The 16,508-nt window shown below is 49.3% G+C and overlaps 1 long non-coding RNA gene across 1 annotated transcript; it reads right to left on the bottom strand.

The window, feature by feature from the left end:
- Nucleotides 1–879: 879 nt before the first annotated feature.
- On the bottom strand, nucleotides 880–16,297 carry LOC140637111 (uncharacterized). Its single transcript, XR_012034345.1, has 3 exons — nucleotides 14,383–16,297; nucleotides 13,089–13,188; nucleotides 880–1,324 (listed from the first exon to the last, which is right to left on the bottom strand). It is a non-coding gene; the product is annotated as an uncharacterized lncRNA (long non-coding RNA).
- Nucleotides 16,298–16,508: the final 211 nt, after the last annotated feature.

The following is a 16,508-nucleotide window of genomic DNA, read 5'->3' as shown; positions in this document are numbered from 1 at the left end:
CTCCACGCAGGGAGCCCGATGTGGGACTCGATCCTGGGTCTCCTGGACCACGCCCTGGGCCAAAGGTGGCACTAAACCTCTGAGCCACCCGGGCTGCCCAGCAAAGCTTTTTATTTTTTTATTTTATTTTATTTTTATTATTTTATTTTATTTTATTTTATTTTTATTTTTTTTCCCAGCAAAGCTTTTTAAAAGATAAATTTAGTTGTAGTAAGGATGTAGAGAAATGGACTTTCTCAAACACCACTGGCTGGCAGGAGTCTAAATTGGCACACCTTTCTACAAGGAAGTCTTTAATACATATTAAGGTCTTTAAAATGTAGTTACCATCATTTTTACATAATAGCTAAATATTGGAAATGGTATGTGGTAGCTTACATTTTCTAAAGGTGGAAGCACAGGAGTGCCTGGGTGGCTCAGGTGGTTAAGCATCTGCCTTTGGCTCAGGTCATGATATTGGGGTTCTGGAATCAAGCCCCATGTTGGGCTCCCTGCTCAGTGGGGAGCCTGCTTCTCCCTCTCCCTCTCCCTCTACCTCTCCCCTCCTCCCCTGGCTCGTGCTCTTGCTCTCTCTCTCTCTCTCTAATGAGTAAATAAAATCTTTAGCAGTGCCTGGGTGGCTCAGTCAGTTAAGCATTGGACTCTTGGTTTTGGCTCAGGTCATGATCTCAGGGTTGTGGGATCAGGCCCTGCATCAGGCTCCAGCTCAATGTAAAGTCTGCTGGAGATGCTCTCCCTGTCCCTCTGCTCCTCCTCCCTGCTCTCTCTCAAATAAATGAATAAATAAAATCTTTTAAAAATAAATAAAGATGGAGCACTGATATATCCCATCTCTCATGCTCTTTTTATTTTTATTTATTTTTATTTTTTTTTCATGCTCTTTTTACAATGTGATGTTAGCACTCCTCTACTGAAGGGCAGGGTCTACTCCCTCCCCTTGAATCTGACAAATCTACATAGTTGCTACGACCAGTAGAATCTAGTGGAAATGAAGGTGTGTGACTTCCAAGGCTAGGTTATAAAAGGCATTGTAGCTTCCATCTAGGCTTCTTAGATAAACTCACATTGAAAAGTCAGCCTCCTTGTCAGGAGGACACACATGCAGCTCCTTACAAAGGTCCATGTAGAGAGGAACTGAAGCTGCTAGCCTTCATCCAGCACCACCTTGCCAGTTACCTGAGTGAGTAACCTTAGCAGTAGATCCTCCCATCCCAGTTGAGTCTTCAGATGACAGCAGCCCCAGCATCTGACTGCAGCCTCATGAGAGACCCCGTGTGAGAATCATCCAGCTCATTCCTTCTCAAATTCCTAATCAACAGAAAACCTAAAAAAAAATAAATTTTTATTGGTTTTTTTTTTTTTGTCACTGTGTTTTGGAGTAATTTGGCATAGAGCCATATATAATTAATACACATCCTACATGTCCATCTATAAGGGACTATTTAAATATAGTATAGTACATGCCTATAATGAAATGCTGCTGAAAAAATGAGGAAGCTCTGTATGTACTGACATGGAAAGTTCTCCAAGATGATTCATTAGGTGAAAAATGCAAAGTGCAATATAATATATAGAAAATGTTACCATTTGTGAAAAAAATTATGTATCTAGATATATGTATAGATAGGTATGTAGCATATTTATGGAAAATACATCTGTTTTTTTTTTAATTTTTTAAATTTTTATTTATTTATGATAGTCACAGAGAGAGAGAGAGAGAGAAAGAGGCAGAGACACAGGCAGAGGGAGAAGCAGTCTCCACGCACCGGGAGCCCGATGTGGGATTCCATCCCGGGTCCCCAGGATCGCGCCCTGGGCCAAAGGCAGGCGCCAAACCACTGCGCTACCCAGGGATCCCCATCTGTCCCATCTGTGTTTTTTAAAAGATTTTATTTATTTATTTGAGAGTGAGCAAGAGAGAGCACAAGCGGGGGTGGTGAGAGGCAGAGGGAAAGGGAGAAGCAGGCTCCCCACTGAGCAGGGAGCCCCACACAGTACTGGATTCCAGGACTGTGGGATTATGACCTAAGCCAAAAGGAGATGCTTAGCCACCTGAGCCACCTAAGCGCCCCGAAAATACACCTGTATTTTACACTTGTGTGTGTATATATACATATACATATTATATATATAGGTGTGTGTATATATAAATATATATGTAAAATGTATATACATGCAAAATATCTCTGGGGAGAACATAAGACCTTGATAATAGTGATTGTCTTGGGTTGGAGAGGAGCTGGGTGACTTGAGAAAGGAGGCAGGGAGATGCCTTTGACATTTTGAACCTTGTGAATATATTCAAAAATAAAGTTTAAAAATTTTAAATCATCCTTTCTCTTTGACTCAGAAATTTATTTTTTTATTTTTTTTAATTTATTTTTTTTTAAGATTTTATTTATTTATTCATGAGAGACACACAGAGAGAGAGGCAGAGACACAGGCAGAGGGAAAAGCAGGCTCCATGCAGGGAGCCCGACGGGGATTCGATCCTGAGACTCCAGGTTCACACCCTGGGCTGAAGGCGGCGCTAAACCAGTGAGCCACCCGGGCTGTCTCAACTCAGAAATTTCACTTCTAGGAATTTAAATTATGGCAAAGATGTAGCTACAATGATGTTCTCACCACTTCATTTAATATTGTGAAAATGGTGGGTCACCTGGCTGGCTCAACCAGAGGAGCATGTGGCTCTTGATCTTGAGGTCATGAGTTCCAGCTCCATGTAGGGTGTTGAGGTTGCTTGAATAAATAAATAAACTTCAATGGTAAACCACCCAAGTATTCAGCAATAAGTAAGAAGTTTGCTGAAGAGCTTATGCCACTCTCATAATCTGCCACCATCAAAAACGGTGCCAGATGGGGATCCCTGGGGGGCTCAGCGGTTTAGCACCTGCCTTCCGCCCAGGGCGTGGTCCTGGAACCCCCGAATCGAGTCCCACATCGGGCTCCCTGCATGGGGCCTGCTTCTCCCTCTGCCTGTGTCTCTGCCTCTCTCTCTCTCTCTCTGTGTCTCTCATGAATAAATAAATAAAATCTTAAAAAACAAGCAACAACAACAACAACAAACAAAAACAAAAAAAAAACAAAAAACGGTGCCAGAGAGTACAACTCAGTGCCCAATGAAGGGATCATGATATACTAATTGTCAAGAAGTTATGAAATAATATGGCTTCATCTTTTTTTTTTAATCTTATCTTTAAATTTAACTATATGAAGGTAGATGGAGATGAGATCAAGACACATGAATAGGTGCAGAGAGATAAAACAAAATGTTAACAATGATTATCTCTGGGAGGTCTGAATCTTGTTAATTTTGTTTTCTCATGTTTCATCTGTGTTTTCAACAATAAACATGTGCCACATTTGTAAAAGCACAAAGGCTAAAAGTTTATATGTGTCTCTCTCTTTTTCTTTTCTTTTTTTTTAAGATTCATGGATGATTCTATAAATAGCAGCTCTGGGTAGAGAATTAGAAACTTTGTTTTTAAAGAAGACTATTCTTTTTTTTTTTTAAGACTTTATTTATTTATTTGAGAAAGAGCAAGATAGGGAGAAAGCACAGGGAGAGGGAGAAGCAGACTCCCTGCTCAGCAGGGAGCCCAATGTAGGGCTCCATCCTAGGACCCTGGGATTATGACCTGAGCCAAAGGCAGATGCTTAACTGATGAACCACTCTAGGTGCCCCTAACAAGGACAGTTCTTTTTTTTTTTTTTTTTAAGGACAGTTCTTTTTTTTTATTTTTTTATTTTTTATAAATTTTTATTTATTTATGATAGTCACAGAGAGAGAGAGAGGCAGAGACACAGGCAGAGGAAGAAGCAGGCTCCATGCACCGGGAGCCCGACGTGGGATTCGATCCTGGGTCTCCAGGATCGCGCCCTGGGCCAAAGGCAGGCGCTAAACCGCTGCGCCACCCAGGGATCCCTCTTTTTTTTTTTTTTTAATTTTTTTTTTTTATTTATTTATGATAGGCACACAGTGACACAGGCAGAGGGAGAAGCAGGCTCCATGCACCGGGAGCCCGACGTGGGATTCGATCCTGGGTCTCCAGGATCGCGCCCTGGGCCAAAGGCAGGGGCTAAACCGCTGCGCCACCCAGGGATCCCAAGGACAGTTCTTAAAGAGCAAAGATCACTAGACCATCACTGAGTAGAGAGAGAAGCCCATTCTGCTAAGAAGTCCTAGCATTTTGGTCACAACATTGACGTCCTCCTAGTCCACTGGCCGGTGGGAGCTATGTCCCCAGAATACCCCTGATCAACACTGGTAGGCAGGGGAGCCTCAAGAATTTCTAGAGAATGGTGGTGGTCATCATTGAGGAGGGATCTTGGGATGAGTGTCCAACTTCCATTTCCAAAGTCAACATACTGTTTTCCATCTGTAGGTTAAAAATCGAGTGTTATGGACTGAATTGTGTCTCTCCCCCCCCCCAAATATTTGAATTATTTGAAATATTTGAAGTTCTAACCCCTCAGTGCCTCAAAATATGACTATATTTGAAAATAGATCTCTATTTTTTTTTAAACTAATGAATTTTATTTTAATTTTTATTTATGATAGTCACAGAGAGAGAGAGGCAGAGACTCAGGCAGAGGGAGAAGCAGGCTCCATGCACTGGGAGCCTGATGTGGGATTCGATCCCAGGTCTCCAGGATCACGCCCTGGGCCAAAGGCAGACGCCAAACCGCTGCACCACCCAGGGATCCCTGAAAATAGATCTCTAAAGAGGGAATTAAGGGGGTGCCTGGCTGGCTCAGTCAGTGAAGCGTGTGACTCTTGATCTTGGGGTTGTGAGTTTGAGCCCCATGTTAGGTAGAGAGATTACTTAAAATCTTAGGGGCACCTGGGTGGTCAGTGGTTGAAAGTCTTCCTTCAGCTCAGGTCATGATCCCAAGGTCTCGGGATTGAGTCCCACATCGGGCTCCCTGCATGGAGCCTGCTTCTCCCTCTGCCTGTGTCTCTGCCCCTCTCTGTGTGTCTCTCATGAATAAATAAATAAAATACTTTAAATAAAATAAAATCTTAAAGGTGCTTGGGTGGCTCTGTCGGTTAAATGTCTGATTTTGGCTCAGGTCCTGATCTCAGTGTCATGAGGTCCAGCTTGGAGTCAGGCTCTGCACTCAACGAGGAGTCTGCTAGAGATTCTCTCTCTGTCTCCCTCTGCCTCTCATCTGCTCACATGCTCTAAATAAATAAACAAAAAATCTACAAAAATTAAAATAAATAAAATATTTTAAAAATAAATAAATAAGGAGGTAATTAAGGTAAAATGAGGCCATATGGGTGGGCCCCAATCCAATATGACAGGTATACTTAGAAGAAGAGGAGATGACATAGACGGACACACAGGGAGGACTGTATGAAGATCCAGGAAGAGAAGAGAGGCCTCAGAAGAAACCAGCTCTGCTAACACCTTGATCCATGACTTCTAGCCTCCGGGACAGTAAGAAAATTAATTTCTGTTGTTTAAACCACCCTGGCGGCAGTACTTTGTTATGGCGGCTCTAGCAAACTAATACACCAAGTATCCTAGATACACACTTTTACTTAAGATTGAGAAAATGCCCATTGTCCATAGTGAAGGCTATGATCACCTGCTAGTAGCTCTGAGGTATGGAGCTGGTGGTGGTTATTGGGGCACTCCTAACCACTTAGGGGCCACCACTGCGGGCTGTGCATTAGCATCGCTGGCCTTTCCAGCAGGTGGAGGCTGAGAAATAATCCTGGCATCCATCCAGCCTGAGGGCTCGGGATATGGCCTCCAGTTGCCTGCCAAGGCTGCAGCCCTGAGGCCCCTGCACAATCTTGCCAGTCCCCCCTCCAGGGACCATTTTGGGACCCTGACCGTCCTCCCAGAGGGAGCCTTCCTGGACCTGCCCACTTCCCTAACCCCAGAGAGGCTGGCTGCTAACGTTCACCCCACATCACCGTCAGATCCTGGAATACTGTTGCTGGTCTGGAGGGAACTTGCTGTCACCACATTCCAGGAACTGCCCTCTGTGGGCCTTAAAGCCCTGGGTGTTCTTAGGCCTCCTGGGTGGCTCAGTGGGGCTAAGCATCTGACTCTTGATTTCAGCTCAGCTCATGATCTCAGGGTCATGAGATAGAGCCCCACGTTGGGCTCTGCACTCAAGACTCCTGTCTGCTTCTTTCCCTCTCTCTCTGATCCTTCTGCTGCTCACTTGCTCTCTCTCTCTCTCTCTAAAATAGATAAATAAATCTTAAAAAAAAAAAAAATAGTGAAGGTCTTGGGCATTCTTACTTTCAAAGGCCACGTCCCTCAAATGTATTCAAATACACCCACGTGCCACATCACCAATAATTTGCATAAACTATAGAAGCCAAGTTGCAATTGTCTAGTTAACATTTTGTAGGCATTTAATCATTTCATCTTTATAATATGCTTTCCTAATTTTGGAGCTAGTAGCAATCCCCACTGTGGCTCAAGTATTTCCGTGGATGCTTGGAAAGTTGGCTGGTCCTGGGGAGCCACAGCAATGGACACAGCTGTGGTGTGTCCTAGGGCCCTTTCCAAGAAGGTCCAGCATGCATTGGGTGTGCCTGATCCAAGAGGAGCCCCCTGAGCACCCAATGTTCGGTTGCAATGCCTTGATCCTCTTTTGAAGCTGTAGAGTTAGAGGGATGCACCATTTTCTGAACAGAGCTGGCCTCTTCCTCCTCCTAAAACTTGTTTCTTGGTGAGCTCGCACCTTCCCTTGCTTCCAGATTTCCCCCTGGACTGGAAAAGCCAAGGGCTAGGAAGTCCTCAGCCACCATAGACTCAAATCTCCCCCTATTAGAGATGGGAAAACTGGTGCCCAGAGAAAGGAGAGACTTCTTCGGGACCACCCTTGCATTTTTGTGGAATTTGAACACAGAGCTCTGCCCTAGGTTGAGACTGAGATCTTGAAGATTACTCAGGAGGAACCCTAGAAGCTGAGTGTGTCTACCTTTCTGTAACCTTTACAAATCCCTGGTTTGCTTTCATCCCAGGCCAGTGGTTTTCTCCCAGCTGTCTCTGTCTCTGTCTCTGTCTCTGTCTCTGTCTCTCTCTCTCTCTCAGCAGAGCCCCACTGGAACCTTGGGGAAGGTGGGGGTTGGGGTGCCCCAGGTGCTGAGTATCTAGGACTGCCAGATACAAAACAGGATGCCTAGCTAAATAAACAACAACAACAACAATTTTTTTTAGTATAAAGATATCCCAAACACTGTTGTTTATCTGAGAATCAAATTTAACTGGGCATCCTGTGTTTTTATTTACTACACCTGGCCACCCTCTGAGCCTCCGTTTTCATTTGGGTCAGGCCCTTCTGACCAGCAGCTGTGGATTTTCTTGCCACCTCAACAGCCTGTGAGTCATGCAGCAGCAGGCCTCCAGGCAAATGTTTTGGAACGAACAGCATCACAGTTTGGGGGAGTCCCCCCACTGTCCCCATAACATATGTGCTGGCAAAGAACGATACACATGAGAGGAAAATGAGAGGGCCACAGGAGTTCCTACCACCCTGGGGACAGCCCCGGCCCTGCCGGCTCTGGGAAGGCAGCGTCAACCTCATTGCTTGCTCTTCGCCTCTCAGAGAGGCACACGTTGCTGTGAGAATCTTCGGGATACCGCAGTCAGACGTTCCCAGCCAGCTCCTCTGAGGGTCTGATGGTCTTCCTTCCCACCCTTCTGAGAACAGGTCTTCTGGGAAGATGGGCTTGTGGGCTGTGAGCTGGGCGGGTGGCTTGACTTCAGGGATCACGATTGTATCTTCATGGGGGAGGTCACTGTGAGTTATACAGGAGGAAATTAATGCAAAATGCTTGGCACACAGTGAGCGCTCACCATCAATGGTGGCTATTGTCTGAATAATGTCAGGGCTTTTTACTTTACCCCCAAGCCAATGGGTCTTCCTCAGAAGGCTGCTCTCAGTTCTCTGGGCTCCCACGCTTTGTCCTCAGGAAGCTTTGGGCCTACTAAATGGGCACGTCCCCCTTGGACCAGAATGGGCATTGAGCTGAAGACACCTGTTGGTTCTTCATTCAGGTGACGTTTTCAGTTGCCCAGCAGAGCCCTGAGGAAGCAAGACTCAGAAGAGGTTGGCTTTGAGGCTTGAAGAAATAAGTTTCCTAGCCTGGTGTTGCTGAGGGAAGGCAGGTCACATTTTTGTGCCTGTCAGTGGGGAGTGGGGAGTTGGGCTTGGGGTTGTGTCCCTGGAGAGGAAGAAAGGAGGGGCCATGGGAAAGGGCTCGCAAAACACACGTCCTCGCTTTCCTCTTCTGGAACTTCTGACACCGGGCCCCAACAAAACACGCTTTGGTTGGAACTGAGGTGGGAAAGCCCCTGAAGTCAAAAGGTCTCCCCCTTTAACATGTGGCTCTGCCAAGGGCCTTAGGGTTGGGACACTCCGGCTTCTTAGAAAGAAACTGAAAGGCCTGAGGAGAAACTCCACCACTTCCCCTTCCTCAGTAAGAGGAACTTGGAGTTGCCCTGACAGGAAAGTCTTGGTGGGGTTTCTCGGAAGCTGCCACTGTTTCTCTACTGAGGAAAACCACAGGCCGGAGGCCAGGCCGGGGGCCAGGCTGGTGAAGAACCGGCCATTGACAAAGTCGTGCCCTTTAGCTGGGCTCTTGAGCAGAGTTGAGGAGCTGCCAGCATTTGCTCCCAGCACCACCTGCCACCTCCTCCTAGGGGTCTTCTTGCTCCCCTCCCTCTCAGCTGCCAGGTTCCCTTCCCTCTGGCTGCCCCTTCCCCAGTCTTTTAGCCGAATCACCCTTGGGTCTGTGCTCTAGATCCCCCACTACATTCACCAACCTGTCAAAACTCATCCATCTAGTCCCCACTCCTCAGACTGACTCTCCAGGAAGGACACTGGGGGTACCCAGTGGGCACAGGGAGCCACATTCTGGAATAGGCCACACCCATTGTGCTATCTCCGACGGCCTAGTGAGTGAAGAAAGGGCATCTACCCGACATTGAGTTAACAGTGGCTTCTGTTTGCTTCATTCATTTCTAGATGGGACGCGGGCTTCTCTCTGGGGACTGGGGTGCCTCTCCCCCTCTCTGACCTACCAAGGGCAGCTGCTGTAGCAACAAGAAACAGTACACAGGCATCGATCACATCCTGGGCCCTGCCCCAGAAGAAGCCGAGACACCTCCAGGTCCCAGGCTTTCGTAGGAATGTGTCAGAATGATATGGCCCCAGAATGTGGCCTAGTACCCGTGCTGAAATCCTTGCGTGGCTTCCCATTGTTTGGAGGACAGAGTCCAGGCTCCGTGGCCCGTGCATCAGACCCTTTGCCAAGGGGCCCAGCTCTCCTCTGCAGCTTCTCCTCTGAGCGTTGATCTGATGAGCCTCTGCCTCCTTCACCCAGCCATCTCCCATTCACACGAGACCTAGCAGGGCAGGGATTTCCTAGGGAAGTCTTCTCTGCCCCCAGTCCAGCTCAGGTGGGCTGCAGGCTGCCCTCATGACCTCACCGGGCGCACCACTCTCAGGACCCTCATCCACGTCACCTCATGATTTCTGGTCTCTTAACCATCACCCAGGCTGTGGGATCCTGAGCGACAGCGACTGTGGGCTTGGCGTGTCTCAGCGAACATTTCGTGAGGAAATAAATGAATAAATGAGTGGATTTAGTGCTATCTGCTAGGCCGGGTGGCTGAGAGACCCACGTGCCCACAGGCCCAGACATCCACGTGTGGATGTGCATGCCCACGTGCAGTGGGAGGAGGCACGTGCACATCCGTCATGGTGTCCCTGAGATGTGTGTCTGGGTCCCCGTGTTTACATGCCAGCGTCACCGATGACGTGCCCCGGGCCAGCAGGTGGCGCTGCGTCCTTCCTCTGCGGCGTCGGTCCACCCCTGACCGGCTCTGGCTGTCGCGGCCCAGGGGCCTCAGCAGGCAAGCCCAGCAGCCTCCCTTAGGGGGCCCAGGGCGGCCTGGGTGGCGTGGGGAGCCAGTCTGGTCTTCCGCTGAGCAGCCAGGGCCCTGACACCATAGTGCCCAAACTCCAGTTCAACCCAGGTCCCTGGCACTCGGTCCACCCAGTGCCAAGCTGGACCTCACAGGAGAGCCTGAAGTCCCAGCCAATGGCAAAGCATAAAGGTTAAAACAAAAGCACGGGCTCAAAGTTCCTGCTCAGCCTCTGGCTGGCTGTGTGACCCTGAGCATGTCCCCGACCCTCTCCTAATTCATTTCTTTGCTAGGTGGGAATCATGCCAATTTGTAAAGTGACATAATCAGTGTCAAACATGGGCCACGGCGAGATTGTACCATAAGGCCACACAGTTCTCAAACTAACCCTGGGAAGCTTGTTAAAACACAGATTGCTTGGGTGCTTCTTCCAGAGGCTCAGATTCAGTGGGTCTAGGGTGGGTCCCGTGAATTTCAATGGCTAATGGGCTGCTGCCATCTGGGGACCACACTTTGAGAACTGCTGGATACAGGATGCTCAGAGGCAGTCAGGGGAGACACACCAAGGATGGAAGCATCAGGCCTCTGGTGAGATGTAATGGAAGCAGAGGAGGAGCAGCAAAATCTGAGGGCTGCAGGGGCCGGAGGGAGGAGGTAGGGGGGCAGGTAACACTGACATTGGGGTGGGGGGCTCTGGACCTGGTTCTGTTCCTTCCTCCAGGTCTGAACAACCGCCCTGGAGGAGGTGAGGGGGGAAGGGGGGAAGGCTGCCGGACACCAGGTCGGCCAGCTCCACGTGGCTGCTGTCTCTTCTCCCTGGAAGGGATGGGTCGGTCGGTTGGTTCTCTGTTCCTGGCTTGGCCGCTGCTGTGCTTCCTCAGTTTCTGAGAATCCACATCTCCTTGCTCTTTTTTTAATACTGCTTTTTAAATCAAATTATCACAAAGGCGACGCACGTCCATCTTAGAGCATCAACACAATGCAGAAAAGTGTAAAGAAGAAATGTAAACAGCAATCCAAGATCCACTCAACTCAGAGATAATCACTGTCAACCGATTTCTGATTTCTTCTCCGCTTCCTCGAGTCTCATGCGCAATACGGCATCCACTTGACATTGTAGCAGATTTCTTGTCCTTTGCCATTGAAACGCTCAGGAAACATGAATTTAAGGACAGTGGAACAGTCTAAGTAGAGGTCTTGAGGCATCAAATGCTGCCTGTGTTTCAGGTCAACTTCGCCAGGGGGCATTTCTTAGAAAGGGACTTGCTGGGGTCAAAGAGCATGAAAAGTTTCATTTTTAGAACTCTATTTGTTTATTTTGAGCATGAAAAGTTTAAGGCTCTTGACACTTATGGATAAAGTGCTTCCTAAATGATTGTGCAGGGGCGCCTGGGTGGCTCAGTGGGTTAAGGGTCTGCCTTGGGCTCAGGTCATGATCCCGGGTCCTGGGATCGAGCCCGCCCAGGGCTCTCTGCTCAGCAGGGAGCCTGCTTCTCCCCCTCCTGTACCCCGCCCCCGCCCTGCTTGTGCTCTCTCTCTCTGTCAAATAAATCAATAAAATCTTTAAAAACGAACAAACAAAAAAGGCCTCTTGTGCAGGTTGACAGTCCCACATTAGACGGGAAGATGATGGCAGCTTCGACTTACATTTCAAACGACAGAGCAGGGAAGCAGAGCCTGGGCAGAGCTGCCCTCCTGCTCTTAGAGCCAAGGTTGCTGCTGAGTCCTTGCTTTTGTACCTCACGTCCAGTCTGCCTGCAGGGGCTGTTGGGACCACTTTTACTTTTTAATTTTTTTAAGATTTATTTGTTATAGAGCGAGGACAGGTGCAGGAACGGGGGAGCAGGAACGGAGGAGGGGCAAAGGGAGAGGAGAGAGAATGTCAGGCCTACTCCCAGCTGAGTGCAGAGCCCAATGGCCCACCTCAGGATCCTGAGATCATGACCTGAGTTGAAATCAAGAGTTGGAGGATTAACCAGCTGAGCCACCCAGGCATCCCTGTTAGAACTACTTTTAGAACATTCTGAATGTGACTGTTTCTCCTTGCTCCACTGCTACCAACCTGGTCCATCTCTGCCTGGATGATCTCAGTAGCCCGTCACAGTCTCCCTGCCCACCCCTACCTCTTGCCTCATTAGAGTCTCTTTTCCACAGCAGCCAAAGAGATCTTTTTAAAACCCAGCCCAAGGGACATCTGGGTGGCTCAGTGGTTGAGTGACTGCCTTTGGCTCAGGTCGTGATCCTGGGATCCTGGGATGGAGTCCCATATCAGGCTCCCCTTGGGGAGCCTGCTTTTCCCTCTGCCTGAGTCTCTGCCTCTCTCTCTGTGTCTCTCATGAGTAAATAAGTAAAATCTGTAAAAAATAACAAAATAACAAAATAAAACCTAGCCCAGACCACGTCAATCCTCAGCTCAAAACCCCCAGTGGCTCCTGTCTCACTGGGCATAAAAGCAAAGACTTCACTATGACCTATAAAGGCCTTTTAAAGATCTATGCCCCCCTCGCTCCCACGACCTCCCTGACCTTACTTCCTATCACTCCCTCCCTTACCTACTTGGCTTCCTGATGCTTCTCAGAACACCCCCATGCACACTCCTGCCTCAGGACCTTTGCACTTGCTGTTCTCTCTGCCTGGAGTATTTTCTCAGATAACCTCAGGGTTCCTCTGCTCAAATGTCATCTCAAAAAACAACCACAAGCAAATCTGACCTATTTTCAAAAGGCCTTCCTGACCATGCAGTCTCAAATAGTGCTCTGGCCACCCTTTGTCCCCTGACCCTGTGTCATATTCCTTCAGGAGTATCCTCTCACTTGCTTATTATCTGCTTTCCTATGGGAAGGAAACTTCCACGAGGGCAGTATTCCTTGCCTATTTTGTTCACTCTACATCCCCAGCTCCTGGAGTAATGCAGGCGTGCATCACGGGTACTCAGTAAACATGCTGAATGGAGGACTCAATGAAAGCCTTCACTATGTGTGTACGTGAGTGTTTTCTCCTCTAGACTGTTTCTTGCTGCCTCTCCGTCGCCAGCTTGTGGACAGTGCCCAGCACATGGTAAGTACCTGTGTAGTGTGTATGGCACAAACGAATATGTGAGAAGAGGAAGAAATTGAAGACGGGGCATGAGAGACCTCTGTACATGACTTGGGAGACTGGAATTCCAGATGAGCCCTTGCCACTCACCATCACTGAGGCCTTGGGCAAGTCACTTCCCCTCTTTGGACCTGGGTTTTGTCATCCGTGAAATGGGCAGGATGGTGCCCGTGCTGCCAGCATCACAGGGCTGTGGTAAGGATAAATGACAAATGCAGTCAGCAAAGCATAAGGCGGCCCTGCCCCTCCTCCGAGGGGCTGCCAACACCCACCCTCAGCACCCTCCCTTCTCTGAGCACCCGCGGACCCCTCCGTGGAGACGTGCGTGTATGAGAGCCCTGCTGGCGTTTGCACACACGGTGTATGGTATGGACCAGCCCGACCCCTCACTGTGTGCCCCCTTCTTTGCACCCACCCACCAGGCACCGTGCCTAGCAGCTGAGCCATGCCCCCTGGACATCTGATAACTGAGCGACAAATGCTTTTGTTGAAATCTCTGGATGCGTTACTGTGAAGTGAATGAACAAGGGTGGGGATTTCAGACCTGGACAGAAGGCTGGGGTGAGGCTCTTGGGTTCTGGGGCAGGAGGGCCTGCAGGGGCCCCAGGACCCTGACCTGAGAGGAAGGGAGGGAGGGACTCATGGACAGGCCGTTTCATTCTGCGACGCGGCCTGGCCAGCTCTGGCCACAGACATCTGCCACACCAGCCACATCTTCTGGGCTGCGGGGCGGAGGCCTGGCTACACACCTGCATTCCTCGCTCTGTCTACCCATGATCTCATCCTGGCCCTGCAGCTGCCCACGGGGCAGGAGGCTTTGCCCCACTTTGCAGATGAGGAGATGGAGGCTCATGGAAACCGATGCCCTGCTGTGGGGCGGGTGGGATATGGCCATGAAGACCACTTCACTTCACACACTCCAGTCAAGCCCCATGGATCCCGTCTACACCCATGATAAATTCTGGGCAGTTGGTCGGTTGACTCTTCCTGGCTGCCCAGGGGGATCCAGCCAGGCCCAGCTGCCTTCCCTCGGCAGGCGCAGTGACCCAGACAGGGCTAGCCGACCAACAGGCCCTGCCCAGGAGGAGTGTGGGACGCAAGGACCGAAACTCCTTTTAGGAAGGAAATCTTGGAGCCGAGTTTAACAAACTAGCGTCTGGCCAAGGCCTAGGGGCGGGGGAGCCCAGGTGAGCCGACTCAGTCCTCAGGAATGGGTGGGGTCTCAAGGGGAGGCGGGTACTTCCTCCAGCCCCAGCCCAGGGTCCTGTTCAATCCTTACTGAGGAGTTTCCTGGCGACAGGCAGTGACCTGTCGGCCGCCCGTGTGGGAAGCAGCTTGGCGTGGCCCTCACCATCTCATTAGCGGTGATTCACCTAGGACTCACCTGGCTGTCAGGGACCTGTCCCACTGCCCGCCAGAACCAGCTCGGCCAGCGTCCTCGCAAGGGCAGAGACCTTGTTCCTTGGCCGCTGTCCTCCATGGCACCTGGGGCAGAGCCTGCCTGTCACACAGAGCTCAGAATTTACTCATTCAACCGTCAGACATTAATTGAGCACCTACTGTATGCCAGACAGGGTGCTGGGTGCTGGGGATATGGAGTGAACCAGACAGACCCAAATCCTTGACCCTCCTGGAATCCACAGTCTTGTGGGGAAAGACAGACAGTAAACAAATAAATAAGTGAATCACACAAGCTCTTGAAGATGGTGAGTTCTAGGGAGAAGAAGAAGCAAGGAAGAGTGTGAAATAGAGGTTGCAGTTTTACATAAGGGGTCCTGGGGGACTTCTCTGAGAAGGTGATGATATTCTAGCAAAATCAGATGAAGGTGAAGATAAGAAAGGTATACCAGAACAGCAAGTGCAAAGGACCTGTGGTAGGAATGTGGGGGTGGGGGGCCTACTGAAAGAACAGCAGAGAGACCAGTGTTGCTAAAGCAGTTGGCCAAGGGGAGAGCAGTGGAAGATGAGGTCAGAGGGAAGCACTGGTTTAGACTGTGCAGGGTTTTGTAGGCCTTTATAAGAACTTCAGCTTTTACTCAACTGAATGCTGTAAAAATGCTCCAACCCCCCACCCTCACCCCCCTGCCAGTCGAACCCAAGACCAACTCCCCAGGCTTCTCCTGCCTGGCTCAGAACTCTGAGCTCAGAGAGCTAAGTGAAAGGTCAGAAGTATTTTCACTGGGAAAGGTCTAGAAGGATGAGTTTGCTGAGCTGAGGGTTGCTGCCTGTGGAGGATGTGTGAAGAGGGAGATGTCTGTTTGGGAAATAAATAGGCATTTATCCCTGCAGAGGGATATTGTGGGGAAAGGAAGAAAAGGGAGTAGAGGCCAAAAAAGAAAGGGGAGGCCAGCCTTGCCCAGCTGTCCACCTCAAAAACCTGTCTTTCTAGATTAATCTGGAACATAGCCCATCTGACACTCTGCTACAACCTCTCTCTCACCTCTGGGCCTTTGCACATGCTGTTCTCTCTCCCTGGGAATCCTTGCCATCCTTTGCCTGGTGAACTCCCACTCATCCTCCACCAACTGGTCCCTGAGACCCAGAGTAGATGTGCCTCCCATGGGCCCAGCACATTTTCACACTGGGTCATATCTGACCACTGAGAGATCTTGCTTCTCCAAGGCCGTGGACCATACTGGGGTTTGCTCACCTTTATATCCTCTGAGCCCAACAGAGTAGGTGATGAAACAGAAGAGTGAATGAACAAATGCAAACCAGGATCTGGATCCCTTAGACGTTTTGGAATAGAGTGACAAGAACAGATTCACATTTTTGGAAGATGACACTGACTCAGTTTGTGTTGGGGGTGGGAGGAGTTGGAGGAGGATGGCAGCTTACAGGCTACTGCAATAGTCCAAGCAGGAGCAAGAGAGAGGTGAGGAAGGACAAAGCCAGGATGCTAGCTGTGGAGAATGAGAGGAGGAGCAAGATCTAGAAGAAGTTTTTAAAGGAGACATCAGCACTGACCCGGGCAGTGATGAGGAAGGAGTAGAGGGCAGGGTCCTCTTTTTCCCCTCTCTTTTTGTGTCCTTCCCTCTATCGGCCCATGGACAGATATTACTTCCGCAGATGCAATATATCACAGGGGTTATGAACCTGACTCTGGAAATCTCATTTCCACCATATACTTGCTATGTGACATTGGAGCAAGTTGACTCAACCTCTCTGTTCCTCAGTTAACCCATCTGTAAAGCAAGGAAGGCAACTGAGAATTAGTTATTGGATTTCATTGATCCTAAGATTCCTGTTATAACATTTCTGGAATCAGGGTGAATTTTAAAATCAATGACATGCCATGGATTAATTGCCAGCATTCTTTTTTTTTTTTTTTTTTTTTTTTTTAAGACTTTATTTTAGGGCAGCCCAGGTGGCTCAGCGGTTTAGCGCCGCCTACAGCCCAGGGCGTGATCCTGGAGGCTCGGGATCGAGTCCCCCGTCAGGCTCCCTGCATGGAGCCTGCTTCTTCCTCTGCCTGTGTCTCTGCCTCTATCTCTGTCTCTCTCTCTCTCT

The sequence above is a fragment of the Canis lupus genome, chromosome 7, assembly GCF_048164855.1.
Source record: "Canis lupus baileyi chromosome 7, mCanLup2.hap1, whole genome shotgun sequence".
In the NCBI taxonomy this organism is placed as follows: domain Eukaryota; kingdom Metazoa; phylum Chordata; class Mammalia; order Carnivora; family Canidae; genus Canis; species Canis lupus.
The sequence above is the reverse complement of the archived record's forward strand: the minus strand, read 5'-3'. Positions and strand labels throughout refer to the sequence as shown.